The sequence below is a fragment of the Alligator mississippiensis genome, chromosome 5, assembly GCF_030867095.1.
Source record: "Alligator mississippiensis isolate rAllMis1 chromosome 5, rAllMis1, whole genome shotgun sequence".
Taxonomy (NCBI): Eukaryota; Metazoa; Chordata; order Crocodylia; family Alligatoridae; genus Alligator; species Alligator mississippiensis.
Window position 1 is genome coordinate 175,030,619 of NC_081828.1, and position 13,018 is coordinate 175,043,636.

A 13,018-nucleotide genomic window follows, 5' to 3' on the forward strand; every position below is an offset into this window, starting at 1 on the left:
TTAAAGCCCAGTGTAGGAGATCAACCAACCTGTATGAGAACAGACTCTTACCTCTTGGAGAGAGATGTAGCCAGTCTTGTCCAAACAAGGCCTTATCCTGGAAGTGCAGGTCATGGTCAAGGAATCCAAACCCCACACGATGGCACCAGCTCTGAAGCTGCGAGTTGACCTCTCTAATGCATTTGCTGTGGTGCTGCCCTCGACCACTGACTGGTAGGATAGATGAGAAGACCACCTGTGCCCCAATCCTCTGAGCCTGGCTCTCAGTGCCATGTAGCCCACCTGGACTCATGGGCCTGCCTGGGCACGGGCCCGCCTGGACTACACTGGGCTGTGTCATTCATTCCCACATGGATGAGAAACATGAGATAGTAGTCAGAGGGCCTAATCAGGTCTGGAATCCTCATTGTGATGTCTCAAGGATGTCTACTTGCCATTTAGCCATTCTTGTTAACATCTATTAGTGTGAGCAGGCTTTTGCAAAGAGCTGGGCTTCCTCTGGGCTATAAAGATGAGGTGATTGCACCAAATAAAGCCATACAGAAATTTCAAGAACCCATTAAAATTTTAGCTGGGAAGCCACTTTTCTTTATAAGAAATTAGCTGCTAGATGTGTATGATGTAACATAACAATATATTAACTTTCATACAAATTTGAATAAAAGACTATTTAGAGATCATCTTGTTATCAGCTGGAGCTCATAACAGTTTCTCACAAACCCAAGACAATAAGTATAGAGGTAATCTCAACATTCATAAAAAGTTGCCTGGTACAAGAAATAAAATATTATACTTATAATAAAATCCACTGTTTATGGGGGAGAAAGTCTCACTCAGCACAAGTTAGAGAAATTAAAAAACAAACATTATTCATGAGCATACCACTGGAGAACAAAGCAGGGATGGTAATGGTGATATGGAAATAGGGCTTTTCATTGCACAAATGTTATAAGTCAAAGTAGTAAAGCACATTTTTTTATGACATTGAAAATAAAAGAATAAACAGTAAATTTTAACATAAGTGTCAGAGCCAACTGTCATGTGATTATAGCAAGCATGTACAAACATGATTAGTGAGTTCTGAACCCTATAACAGAATTAGCAGATGGAATTCTGAATGGGTCTTTTGTGACAGCTCTATACCTAAAAGCCACCTTTGCAGCTCTTAGGTCCTCAGTCTGGGTGCTTCCCTAAAGCAGCAGAACTACATTGCTATAAATTCTACTACACGGTACTACACCCAAAGGTCCACTCTAATAAACAAAAATCGCTGAAGTATATTGGATGAATATGAGCCATCAGTGTGATGTGGGGGCCAGCAGGGCAAACAACATGCTGGCATGCATCAACCAATGCATCTCGTGTAAAACTCAGGAAGTGATACTCCCACTGTACTCAGCACTGGTGAGACCGCAGTTGGAGTACTGCATCCAGTTCTGGGTGCCACACTTCAATAAGGATTTGGAAAAACTTGAGAGAGTCCAGAGAAGAGCCACCTGTATGATCAGGAACTTGCAAGGCAAGCCATACAAGGAAAGGCTGAAGGACCTGGGCCTCTTGAGCCTAAAGAAGAGAAGGTTGAGAGGGGACTTGATAGTGTCTTACCATTATATCAGAGGAGTGCATCAGGAGCTTGGTGAAAAACTGTTCACTAGGTCATCCCTAGGGAAGACAAGGACCAATGGATATAAACTCGTGGAAGGTTGCTTCAGGCTTAATACCAAGAAAAACCCCTTCACAGTCAGGATGTCCAGACTGGAATAAATTCCCGCCAGAGGTGGTGCAGTCACCTACCCTGGAGGTTTTCCGGAGGAGACTGGACAGTCTGGGGTCACTTGACTCCAGTTGTCTTCCTGCCTAAAGGGAGGGGGAGGAGGAGGGGGGCTGGACCCGATGATCTGCAAGGTCCCTTCCAGTCCCTAAAAATCTATGAATCTGTGCTCTGGTCATGTCCCATTTTCTTAGCTGGCCCATACTTTCCTGTGGACAAAATTTCATTGTGATACTAGCATGCTGCATAGGATAGGATTCAGCACAACAAACATTGGGCACCTATCCATGTGCCCGCCCCTTGCTCTGACACATGTTAATTAACTAATTAGCATGTGTTGGAGCAGACTTGATTCATCAAGTCTGCTGAAGCATGCTAATTAGCATGTTCCAGCAGCCTCAGCATCATGAGAATTCAGTGTTCCCAAGCTTCAAAATGGCAGCAGGGGTGCTTTAACCAAATCTTGTCAAATGAGCTTTAGTTAAAGTGCTCCCACTGCCATTTTTAAACATGGTATGCTGAATACACCAGCTTCTGCAGGCATGTTAAATAGGGTGGCTCCCAAGAGCCACTCTAATTAAAGCACACTCCCCCCCCACCCCAGCACATATAAGGACTCCCATTGTGTATTAATACTGCAGTGCTTGAGGCAAAAAAAGCTAAGCAACTAATAGTAACTACCCTATTACAAAAGTGGTTTTGAAATAAGGGCATCTTTACACGAGTTCCAGATGGGTGGTAGGGGGCATGCTTGAATTAAAGTGGCTCTCAGGAGCCATTCTAATTAAAGCACCCTCAGTGTCTCATATATTCAGTGTTTCATGCTTCAAAATGGTGGTGCGGGTGCTTAACTAAAGCTCATTCAATGAGCTTTAATTAAAGTACCCCTGCCACCATTTTGACACATGGGGATGTGGAAGATATGTGATGGTAAGGCTGCTGGAGCATACTAGTTACCACACTCCAGTGGATTCAATTAATCAAGCCTGCTCCAGTGCTTGCTAATTAGCACACATTGGAGAAGGCGTCTGGCATGTGTGTAGGTGCCCTGAGTTTTTATATAAACACGCTGAGAAATAAACAGTAAAGGTCACAGTTCTTTTACCATAGCATTCCATCTAATTCTAATATTATAAAAGCCTTAGTCTGTCTGTCTGTCTGTAATGCTTTATTCACACTCTAATTGGATGTCTCAGCAGCTAATCAGAGTGCTCCAAGAATGTTCGGACTGCAGGTGGCGGCAGCACTGTGGCAGACTGCCACCATGACAGCAGAGATAGCAGGGACAGCAGGGCCAAGGCCATACAGATGCCTCCTCCTGCCCTGCTCTGTGGAGGAGCCAGAGGCAGTGGTGGCAGCACAAGAGGGGTGGGGAATGGGCCTAGGTTGGACCCACAGTGGCAGCACAAGGGAGCGGGGGAATAGGCCTGGGTCCACCATGGCATGGGGGAAGAGCAGGCCCTGATGCTGCCATGACAGTCAGGACAGAGGAGAAGGAGCAGGGGGCCAAGGCCAGCTGTACTGGTCTTGCCTCTGCCCCCCCACCCCCAGCCTGCTCCCAAGAGGCAACAGTGATGGAGTGGACAGAGTGGGAAACAAGTGATGCGGCAGCAGCACAGGGTGCTGGGTGGCAGTGCTCCATCCACACCCCCCTCCCATCATTCATGGGGAGGGGAGGCAGGTGGCTGTGAGCCGGGTGGACATGGGGGAAGCAGGCCTGGCCCTAAAACAGTGGTGGGGAGGGTGGAGGGGGCAGGTAGGGTTGGGAGAGGTCATGCTGGGCCCAACCCAGCCCAACCTGGTCCGGCCCGATGTGGCCCAGCCCCGTAATAGCAGCGGAGAGGATGCGGGGGCAGGCCCAGGCCCAAAACTGCAGTGGGCAGGGTGGGGGAGGGTGCATCAGACCAAGCCCAATTCCACAACAGTGATGGGGAGGGTGGGGGGGGCCACTGGGCCCAGCCTGGCCTGACCCTGAAGCAGCAGCAGGAGGGGGAGTGCTGGGCCAAGCCCCACAACAGTGGTGGGGGGTAAGCCTGGCCTCAGAATGGCAGTGGGTAGGGGAGAGGGGCTCTGGGCCCAGCCCGGCCCCACAACAGCAGTAGGGAGGGAGAGGGGGCAGGCCCAGCCCTGTGACAAAGGGGAGGAAGGGGGAGCAGGCCCAACCCCAAAGGTGATGGAGGTGGGGGGGGGCAGACGCAGGCCTCTGTCCCTGCCCGCACCCCTCCCTCTGCATCATTCTTGATGGGCAATTGCCTAGTAACAGATAATGACTCATAATTCATATACAATTCATTTTGGTAATTCTCTTTCCTGTAACACTTCGCATACAACAGAGCAAGAACTTATTATGAACAGTCAAATGGGAAAGCAAGAAGGTCAGCTCAGCAGCTGAGAATTTGAGTTTCAAAGGCTCCATATTTAGTACTGTTAGATTATACAAATATTAGTTTTAGAATATGGGAATATTGTTAGAATATTACTAAATATCTAACAAGATTTTGACCTAAAAGACTACTAGCCTTGGAGTATTGTACAATTACTCCAAGTATGATGGCTGACAGATTTCTTCACCACCTAGTCATGTGAAACCAACCAGAGATCATGTTAATTTATGCTGGTGTGTGGTAAGCAGTGAAGAAAACTATAGACAAGTTGGTCATAGAATTAAACTTGGATTGAGTGACCACGAGTTAATTTCATTTACAGTAAACAGAATTATAAACAAAAGTAGATTTTCAGTCTCAAAAGAACTTTTGATTACACAAAGGAAACTAGGCACATTATATGTCAACTTGCTCAGAGAGGAATGGGCCTTCATAGGCTACAGCCTGCTATGTCTGATAGCATGAAACTATACAGATGCAAAGGAAACTAGTTAGTGAAGGCTACTTGTTTAAGGATCTCAGGGATTTTAGCATAGGGGAGAATTTCTTAATGTCTAAAACACAAAACTTTCTGCAATTTGTATCCCAAACAAAGGGATCCTTATAAAAAAGGACTCCAGACCTAACTAGCTAAACAATCACTTCAAAGAGGACATAAGCTATAATCACAGGACACCTATACACATGACAGACCTCTGTTCCAAGGTGTGCTAATTAGTACATGTTTGAGGAGACTTGATTAATTGAGCTTGCTGAGAGTGTGCTGGACCGTACTAAATAATTGACTGTCATGTACATCAGTGTCCCCTCACTGAAAAACAGCAGCGGGGGCGCTTTAACTAAAGCTCATTCAAGGAGCTGATAGTTAAAATAGTTAAATAGTTAAAATAGTTTCTAACTAGTTTGATCATTTGTAACATTTTAAAGCTTTAAATATTTGATCATTTGTAACCATGTCTTCTTCAGAGCTAAGAACAGTTCATCAGTTGGACTTGTAATAACCAGAATTCTGTTATGAATTAGTGGCATTGCATGGTTCTGTATTTACTTACTGTATTTTCAGGTTAGGAGATTTTACTGAAGTTTTCTTATAACCATTTCTTTGTTACTTGATTTTGTTGGGGCAGAGCTCTCAAACTTACCTTGTCCCACAGACCATACTTAGGATCAACAGAAAGAAATGAGACTGCTATGGAGTCAGTTTGGAACAGACATTAAAGATAATCTAGCTATGACCCAAAAAAACTAAATGAATACTTTGTCTTATTTTTCATTAAGGACAGGGATGTTCACTATGGGGGCAAAGGAAGTATGGATAATCATAATAAAGATGTGGAAATAGACATTATGGGCACCTATACATGAGCATCGAGGCTGCTCAGATGCACTGGAATTCCAACCCATTGAAGCAGACTCAATTTCATAGATTTCATAGATTTCATAAACATTGGGGCTGGAAGGGACCTCGGGAGATCATTGAATCCAGCCCCCTGCCCCAGGGGCAGGAAGTCAGGAGGAGTCATAGGATCCCAGCAAGATAAACATCCAAATTTCTCTTGAAGGTATTCAGAGTAGATGCTTGAACCACCTTCAGCGGCAGTCTATTCCAGAGCTTGGGGGCTCGGACAGTAAAGAAGTTCTTCCTTATTTTCAGCCTGAAATGGTCCTGAAGGAGTTTGTGACCGTTTGACCTTGTCATCCCCTAGGGCACTCTAGTGAACAGACATTCCCACAGATCCTGGTGAGCACCCCTGATAAACTTATAGGTGGCCAACCAGATCACCCCTGACCCTGCGTTTTTCCAGCATGAAGAGTCCCATAGCTCTCAGCCTTTCACCATAAGGTCTGTTTTCTTCACCTCTGATCAGTGCAGAGGAGAGCTACGCACATCTCTCAAGCTTCTCCACATTCTTTTTGAACTGTGGAGCCCAAAACTGGACACAGTACTCCAGCTGCGGCCTCACCAAGGCCGAATACAACAGAAGAATGAGGTCCTGGGATTTGCTTGAGAAGCATCTATGGATGCAAGCCAGCATTTTGCTTGCTTTACTAGCATCACATTCAAGGTTCATGTTCATCTTGTGGTCAGTCATGACCCCCAAGTCCTTTTCGTCCATAGTGCTAGCCAGTGTAGCACTGCCAAGCCTATAAGCACACTTCAGGTTTTTCTTCCCAAGGTGGAGAACCTTGCGTTTTTCAGTGTTAAACACCATCAGGTTCTCGTCTGCACATTTCCTGAGCCTGTCAAGGTCAGCCTGGATCGCCCTCCTATCCTCAGGTGTGGATGCTTTACCCCAGAGTTTGGTGTTGTTGGTGAACTTGGCCAGTCCATTTCTGATACCAATGTCTATACATCATTAATAAAGATGTTGAATAGTGTAGGCCCAAGGACAGAGCCTTGAGGGACCCCACTGGTCACGGGGCACCACGATGATTGACTTTCATCAAACACCACCCTCTGGGTCCGACCATGGAGCCAATTCCCCAGCTAGCGGATTGTGGTGAACCCGAAGCCGCAGTTGACAGTTTTGCCAAGAGGTGATCATGGGATACCAGATAGAAGGCTTTTTTAAAGTCAAGATATACAACATCAATCTCTTCTCCCTTGGCCAGGTGATAGGTCATTTGGTCGTAAAAGGAAATAAGATTGGTCAAGCAAGACCTACCCGCAACAAACCTGTGCTGGCTGTCCCTCAGGACGCTGCCATTGGCCAGTCTGTTAAGAATAGCCTCTTTGATAATCTATTCTAAGACCTTCCGCGGGATAGAGGTCAGGCTGATGGGCCTGTAGTTTGCCAGATCCACTTTCCTCCCCTTCTTGAAGATAGGCTGGAAGAAGGCCAATGGGGTGCCTTTAGGCTCTTCACCAGAGCACCAGGAGTTCTTGAAGATCCGTGCCAGTGGTTGAGCTACGACGCTATCCAGCTCCTTGAGTACCCTGGGGTGTAAACTGTCAGTGCCAGATGACTTGAAGTTGTCCAGTCTCTCAAGGTGTTCCTTCGCAAAGTCAACATTGATGGAGGGTAAGGAATCACCCTCACCCAGGCATTCCTGTCCTGTAATGGGCAGGGGCGCCCCTTGGGACTGGTGAAAAACCGATGCAACGTACCCATTTAGCAAGTTGGCTTTTTCCTGGGCATTAGTTGTCAGTTGTCCCATCTGGTTTAGCAGGGGTCTGATGTTGCCCTGGCTTTTCCTCCGGCTCCCCACATATCTAAAAAAGGACTTTTTATTGTCCTTGATACTTGTAGCTAGTTGGAGTTCAGTCTCAGCCTTGGCTTTCCTGGTTTGCTCCCTGCAGGTCCGGACCAGTGCAGAGTATTCCTCCTTGGAGGTGGATCTAGTCCTTTGTAGGTCTTCCTTTTTAGATGCAGGAGGTCCACTAGTTCCCTGCAGAGCCAAGGGGACTGCTGTGCCCTTTTGCTGCCTTTCCTCCGAGACGGAATAGACTTAGCTTGTGCATTGAGGATTGCTCCCTTGAGGAGCAACCACTCATCTTGAACTCCCTCCCCTTTGGGTTGTGGTCCCATAGGGCCTCACTGACAAGCCTCCCCAGCTTGTCAAAGTCAGCTTTCCTGAAGTCATGGACTTCTGTATTGCCGACTGACTTGCCAGCTTTACAGCAGATGGTGAAGGTGATCAGCTCATGGTCTCTGTCGCTCAGCTTCCCTTCAATTGTTAGGTTGCTGATTAGGTCATCCCCCGTTGCCAGTACCAGGTCGAGCAGTGTTTTGCCTCTCGTCGGCCCACAGACTTCTTGCATTAGTTAGAGCTCATCCATGCATGAGAGAAAGCTTTGCAACCACTCGGATTTGGCCGAGCGCTCTTCCCATGAGATGTCAGGGTGTCTCAGCTGCCTGCTGAGGGTTCAGGGATTGAGAGGGTGGTAGGGGGTAGAAAGGTAAGAAGGATTTATTGACTTAACAAAAACACAACTACACATAGTAACAATACAAACAATGACAGACAAAAGCAATTTGTGTCAGCAAATTATCGGCAGTCCCCTCTGATTCCTGATACACAGCAAGCTTCTCTTTCTACAAAGTTCAGTGAAGTCAGGCGTCTTCGATCAGCAATGTCTGAGGGGTACCGGGAAGGACCCTGGGATGCAGTTCCTGGGCTCCTCGAGGTCTATGGGCTCACTGATCCAGGCAACAGCTAACTAATTCTTTTCACAGAGCTGTATCTTCCCTCTGAATGGTTTTCAGATATTCTAGCTAATTTATAGCTTTTGAATGGTTTTGATAACATACAACCACTCATATTCCTTTTACTTCAACTGTCCTTAGACTGACCAACAGTAATACAAGCCTTGCATTCTTTTGATAAGGTAATTTTAACTACACCACAAGGCCTTACTACTTTTAGGCTTTGCTAAATTTACTAGGCCTTACTTTATACAGGGCTTCACTACATTTTAAACTTTAATTAGGCTTTTAGCAACAACATATAGCTTAATATCTAAACAAATGCAGAAAAACACTTGGTCTAATCTTCATAGAGCCTTCAGCAAGCACCTTTATCATACAGGCATACTTTTCAGCTGTTACACTCTACCTTTTGCTTGCTGAAGCACTATGATAAGTACAATTGAGATGCTAAAGCTACATGTGCTTCATTGGGAAATGGGGAGGGATCTATAAATTTAGACAACAACAGTTAAAACACTATTTAGCTGTTGCCACTAGGGCAACGCAGAATACTATAATGCTCAAAATGGTTAGCTATGTAGTTGAGGTGACACTTAATGACACACAAATAGTACAGATTATATCATACTATTTACATGGCTTGGGCACATTGACAGCTAGACTGATGATTCGCTCACTCTCTCGAGCAAGGAGAGCTGAGTGCATTGCCGAGTTTTTGCCTCAAGGCTTTGCAGCTTATTTTTCACTTCATTCTAGTTTTCTAACTGTGGCATGTCTGCATCTGATACCCATTAAGTGGGTATCGTAAAGTTGAGAGGTATAGTCTTAGAGGAAATTTCTGGCTATTTTAGGGCAATAGTACGGTTACTTAATTGCAGTAGAGCAATGGCTCTACTTTTAGGTTCTAAGCAACATGAATTACATAAAGTCTAAGTGGTACTATTTTCATGCAGCAAACAACTTGGTTTTTTTTAACAAATACATTGCTTTATTGTTACATATGACACATTAAGTAACTCGTATACGTGGGTCATGTTAGGTGGGCTGAGAGACTAGCTTCTCTGTAGGGTCTCTAATCTAATTAAGGTGCTACTAATTTGAACTAAGGGGGACTGTGCTACATACTGAGGGCTATTGTGGGTAACTATTTTTCATATGTGGCAATGCAGATTCTAGTCTCAAAGGCATCCTCTTCCTAGCCCCGTGTTTAGCAAATAAGAGTGGTCTAGTTTCTCTCTTTTACCCCCTGCACCAGGAATGAACATTTTTTTTTTTTTTATTACAGCCTTTTCAAGTGGTAATCTAGGTAGTTTGTTAGGGGTATCTTTCTTTAAATGTTGCAGGCATCTCATGATGCTCTAAGCCAGGGGGCTATTCTCTATTTTTTACGTTGTTTATTACTTGGGAAAAATGCATATTCAATGATAACTGAACTTATGCACAAGCAGTACTTCAAGTTTGGTTTTTGTCTGCTTTAAAAGCAGTGTCTATCATGACTTGGGCAAGACGGGCTGTCTCTAATACTACATCTGTTAGCAATTCGTCAGTATGCTCTAACATTTTTCTTACAAGCATGCTTCTCCTAGTGAGCAGCTATACCGCCTGTTGGAGATTGGCTACTCTTTCAGTGTTTTTCTGGGATTTATCTAAGTTCTATACATTCATAGCTGAGTTAAGTCTGTCTCAAAGATAACTTGGAGTATCTCTTTGTCTGCAGGACTTAAGTGCTCTTATGGAACGGAAAATGACTGACTATTTTCATTTAAGCAACTCTTCAGCTACTTGGGTTCTTGCTGAACAGTTTGGAAAGGTAGCTCAGACATACTATTGTTCTGGTCTGAACAATACTCGGACAGTGAACAACAAAGCATTTAGGAGGGCTGGGATTTTAACTTGTGACTTCTACTAGGGTGTGGAGTTATACATGGGCGGTGTCGGGACCTCTTGTGGGGGAACAGCTAGAGATAGTAGTGAACACTCCGCTTTCTCACAGATTACATTTATTTTTCTTTTTTTGGGAGCCTGTAACTATGCTTCACTTCTTAGAGGTCAAAAGAGCTCTTACTGTCGCTCATGGGGACGATGCTGTATTGGGTTAATGAAACGGCATTGCCCTGGCAGAATTATAGCACTAATTTGCTTTTAAAACTTTACCAGTATAAAACGATGAAAATAAGTGTTGGAGACTTGCAGATACAGCTTCTTTTTAGTTGTATTAAAGTAGGTACTATTTTACCACACTTCTGTGTAGGTATGATTTATAAACTATGTAATAACTTTGTTTCAACTTGTAATGCACTCTCCCACCTGGTGGGTCTCACACTATCGTTGGAAAGTATTGTCAGCCATAGGGATGGGAGTGGCAGATTCTTCTATAAATGCAGTGGCTCGAGAGTCTGAACAGATGGAGAATGCACTATTGGGGACACAAACTCAGGGGCATTGAGCTCAACGGGGTTCTCTTCAGGAAGTATCTAACAATGAACTCTCAAACGAGCAGAGCTACAACAATAACTTTTTCTCTCACAGTTAGCTATTCTAGGCTTCAGGTAGGGAATGTACTTAAGATAATAACTGGTGCTACAGGTGCACTGACAGTTACTACTTTGCCAGTCAACTATCTTGGTTTTTTTACTCAGAGACTAGGACTTCACTTACTCTAGGGTGGCGGGTTTCTTCTAGTATGAATACTGCAGCTGGACTACGTGAAGGCTATCTGAACGCATTTCCGGGAGATGCTCTTCAAGGTCAGGCTACTCCTTGAGGTCTTCAGGAGCAAGTTCATTAATATCTGGGTAATAAGGATAGTAGACATGCTCTACTCAGGAAACACAGTAAGGCATTAATAAAAAGAGTACATTCATAACAGTCTACTATTTTGAAGTTGATTCAGACTGGTGACAGAGCAGGACTCGTCTTCATAGATTCATAGATGTTAGGGTCGGAAGGGACCTCAATAGATCATCAAGTCCAACCCCCTGCATAAGCAGGAAAGAGTGCTGGGTCTAGATGACCCCAGCTAGAAACTCATCTAACCTCCTCTTGAAGACCCCCAGGGTAGGGGAGAGCACCACCTCCCTTGGGAGCCCGTTCCAGGCCTTGGCCACTCTAACTGTGAAGAAGTTCTTCCTAATGTCCAATCTAAATCTGCTCTCTGCTAGCTTGTGGCCATTATTTCTTGTAACTCCCGCGGGCGCCTTGGTGAATAAATACTCACCAATTCCCTTCTGTGCCCCCGTGATGAACTTATAGGCAGCCACAAGGTCGCCTCTCAACCGTCTCTTGCGGAGGCTGAAAAGGTCCAGGTTCTCTAGTCTCTCCTCGTAGGGCTTGGTCTGTAGGCCCTTAACCATACGAGTGGCCCTTCTCTGGACCCTCTCCAGGTTATCTGCATCCTTCTTGAAGTGTGGTGCCCAGAATTGCACGCAGTACTCCAACTGCGGTCTGACCAGTGCCCGATAGAGGGGAAGTATCACCTCCTTGGACCTATTCGTCATGCATCTGCTGATGCATGATAAAGTGCCATTGGCTTTTCTGATGGCTTCGTCACACTGCTGACTCATGTTCATCTTGGAGTCCACTAGGACTCCAAGATCCCTTTCCACTTCTGTGCCACCCAGCAGGTCATTTCCTAGGCTGTAGGTGTGCTGGACATTTTTCCTCCCTAGGTGCAGCACTTTGCATTCCTCCTTGTTGAACTGCATTCTGTTGTTTTCTGCCCATTTGTCCAACCTGTCCAGGTCTGCTTGCAGCTGTTCCCTGCCCTCCGGCGTGTCCACTTCTCCCCATAGCTTTGTGTCATCTGCAAACTTGGACAGAGTACATTTCACTCCCTCGTCCAAGTCACTGATGAAGACATTAAAGAGTATCGGTCCAAGGACCAAGCCCTGCGGGACCCCACTGCCCACACCCTTCCAGGTCAAAACCGACCCGTCCACCACGACTCTCTGGGTGCGACCCTCCAGCCAATTCGCCACCCACCGGACTGTGTAGTCATCCAAGTCACAGCCTCTTAACTTGTTCACCAGTATGGGGTGGGATACCGTATCGAAGGCCTTCCTGAAGTCCAAGTATATGACATCCACCCCTCCTCCTGTGTCCAGGCGTTTCGTAACCTGGTCATAAAAAGAGACTAGATTGGTCAGGCACGATCTGCCTGCCATGAACCCGTGCTGGTTTCCCCTCAGCATAATTTGTCCTGCTGGGCTCTCACAAATGTGAGCCTTGATAATTTTTTCAAAGACTTTGCCAAGGATGGAGGTGAGACTGACTGGCCTATAGTTGCCCGGGTCCTCCTTCCTCCCCTTCTTGAAAATGGGGACCACATTGGCCCTTTTCCAGTCCTCCGGGACTTGGCCCATGCGCCACAAGCGTTCAAATATTCCCGCCAGTGGCTCTGCAATGATGTTGGCCAGTGCCTTCAGCACCCTCAGATGGAGCTCATCTGGGCCTGCCGACTTAAAGGCATCCAGTTGTTCTAAGTGACTCTGCACCATCTCAGGGTCTACGCATGGAAGTCTGGCGCCTTGCTGCTGCCTCTCTACAACCCCAGTGAGAGACTTGTCGTGCCCCTCACTTAGGAACACTGAGGCAAAGAACTCATTGAGGAGTTCAGCCTTGTCCCCTCTGTCCGTCACCTCTGCGCAATTGTTTCTGCCCATTTAGCAGGGGTCCTATTCCTCCCTGGGCCTTCCTTTTACTCCCTATATATC

At 45.9% G+C, this 13,018-nt stretch overlaps 1 long non-coding RNA gene across 1 annotated transcript; it reads right to left on the reverse strand.

Annotated features, from left to right (window-relative positions):
- Positions 1–546: 546 nt before the first annotated feature.
- On the reverse strand, positions 547–11,327 carry LOC132250933 (uncharacterized). The gene is made up of 2 exons (XR_009462653.1): positions 10,965–11,327; positions 547–8,015 (listed from the first exon to the last, which is right to left on the reverse strand). It is a non-coding gene; the product is annotated as an uncharacterized LOC132250933 (long non-coding RNA).
- Between the last annotated feature and the right edge of the window lie 1,691 nt (positions 11,328–13,018).